At 49.5% G+C, this 2,521-nt stretch overlaps 1 pseudogene; it reads right to left on the bottom strand.

The window, feature by feature from the left end:
- Positions 1-668: 668 nt before the first annotated feature.
- LOC125519647 lies at positions 669-1,275 on the bottom strand (annotated as a pseudogene).
- Positions 1,276-2,521: the final 1,246 nt, after the last annotated feature.

Below are 2,521 nucleotides of genomic sequence, written 5' to 3'. Positions count from 1 at the left end.
AAAATCCCTCCATTCGCCACACAAACTGATAGGGTACGATGATCCTTCTGCACGCCTTGCAAGTGTGAAGCTAGCTCGGAACTGACAAAACTATGGGAGGAGACTCAATCAACCAACATCAGCACTTCCGTCTGTTGAAGCCAGCCATGGAGATGCATGGTAGTTGGGGATTTCGCGCCTTCTAGTGCCTCCTTGGAGAAAACACAACAGTCGGCATCGCTTGATGGGGCTTATTCTGCAGTGATCTCAGATGGCTGCACGGTGAGCAGCTCAATGAGCTCTTCCACGATGTGGAGCTAGACAGTAGGAGCACACCAGTGCTCCCGACTCCACGACTCTCCACAGGTGAAGCAGAGACCCTTGGTGCGACGATATGTCCTGAGAGCCGCCAATTTGTCATCACTGGGTGACGATCGGTTGATGTTGGAGGCGCAGTGATTGTCCTGGCGCACCACTTGGGCCCCGGTTCCATCCTTCACCATAGGCAAATGCAACGGTAGTGCCGTGCATGGAGGGGCACAACTGCTCGCTGGCGTCATGGATGGAGCAGGGCTTCGTCTGTCAGCTCTGCAAAATACCTCCATCACCTCCTCCTACAAACACGCAAGATCCACAACAATATCCAATGTTTGCAGGCGATGCAAAACAACAGCGGAGCGAGTTTCATGCTACAAGCCTTCCATGAATTGAGTGACAAAGAAAGCAGGATCCCAAGATATGTGATGCGCGAGGAGATGATGCATGATTTGATTAAATTGCTCTGCATATTCAGTAACAGTGTCGGTTTGCTTAAGTCTGTTAAATTGGCGAAGAAGATTCTAAAATTCTTCACGGCCAAACTAGGTCCAGATCACGGCAATGAAGCCCCCCAATCTTGATAATGCAGGTGGGCTTGGGAGGATTGGAGCTAGGTGGGCGCCCCATCAGTGAAATACATAGCCGCACAGATGACAGAGGTATCTGGACCCAACGTGCAAACCTGAAAATAGGCCTCACACTTGAGACGCTATGCCTTTGGGTTTGTGCCATCGAATAGGGGAAAATCGAAATGCGGCAGTGGCAGCAAGCGATGGTACCCGCGATCCCCAGAAAATGAATGCTCGTCGTAGTTGAAGGAATCAGACGTACCGGTGGCTGGAGGGAATCTGGGGTTCGGGTCTCCCCACGCGATTTCCCCCGTAGATTAGTGGCGACGCCATGGCCATGAGGCCCGTGACCATTGTCACTACCAGCTTGCAAAGGCCCAAGATGTAGCGGTTGAGGCGCGTCCACCATGGGAGGAAGCATGGGAGGCAGATCGACGAGCCGAACCTACTGTGCCGCCGGCTCCTTGCTTGTGTACGGGGCCTTGTCACCGATCTGAGTGCGGATGGCACGCACGTCCTGGCCTAGTTCCTTGATGGACTGCTCGATGGCAAGCTTCCAGCTCTGCAAATCAAGCACAATGGGGTGGATGTCGTTGACCTTGGTCATCAGCCAGGCGATGGCCGAAGTGAGATCCGACAGGGCCTTGGCGTGGTCATCCATGGTTGTCGCCTTACTGCGTCGGGTCTGGATGATCGACGGAAAATTGCCCACCCAGATTCAAGGGACTGCGAGAAAAATTTCGGGTAAATCGGAACGGCTATGATGCCACTTATTACGCTCCCGCTAAGATTAATCACTGGATACAAGTCGGTGATACAATATCAGAGAATTCTAGGGTTCCAGAGGAAGAGGAAAGGGGATCGGGAGGAGAGAGGCACCACCTATAGCCTAGTACATTCTCATCACCTAACACGGGAGGGGTTTGTTTCCTCTTAACCTGCCCGGTCGTGTGCCAGACATGGGCCGGGTAGTGGCTGTTGGGCTGGGGTGGATCACACTGTCGTTTCGGCCCAGCCAGGGTAGTAGTGGGCCATGCTACTTCTTGAGCTTGCGTTTGTTTTTCCCTTCAAGAGGAAAGGGTGATGCCGCATAGTAGAGATAAGTATTTCCCTCAGTTAAGAACCAAGGTATCAATCCAGTAGGAGAAGAATGCACAAATCACCAATAACTACACACACAATCAAACACTTGCACCCAACGTGATAAAGGGTTTGTCAATCCCTTAATAGTCACTTGCAAAGGTGAGATCTGATAGAGATAAATAAAACTAAACAAAAGATAAAATATTTTTGGGTTTTTTGGTTTATAGATCTGAAAATAAAAGATTGCAAGAATAGTAAATTAGAAACTAATATGATGGAAAATAGACCCAGGGGCCGTAGGTTTCACTAGAGGCTTCTCTCATGAAGGCAAATAATACTGTGGGTGAACAAATTACTGGCGATCAATTGATAGAGAAGCGCAAAGTTATGACGATATCCAAGGCAATGATTATGTAATATAGGCATCACGTCCATCTCAAGTAGACCGACTCTTGCCTGCATCTACTACTATTACTCCACACATCGACCGACTTCTGCCTGCATCTAGAGTATTAAGTTCATAAAGAACAGAGTAACGCCTTAAGTAAGATGACATGCTGTAGAGGAATAAA

Source organism: Triticum urartu, chromosome 7, assembly GCF_003073215.2.
Source record: "Triticum urartu cultivar G1812 chromosome 7, Tu2.1, whole genome shotgun sequence".
Classification (NCBI taxonomy): domain Eukaryota; kingdom Viridiplantae; phylum Streptophyta; class Magnoliopsida; order Poales; family Poaceae; genus Triticum; species Triticum urartu.
This window is presented reverse-complemented; position numbering and strand designations above follow the sequence as displayed.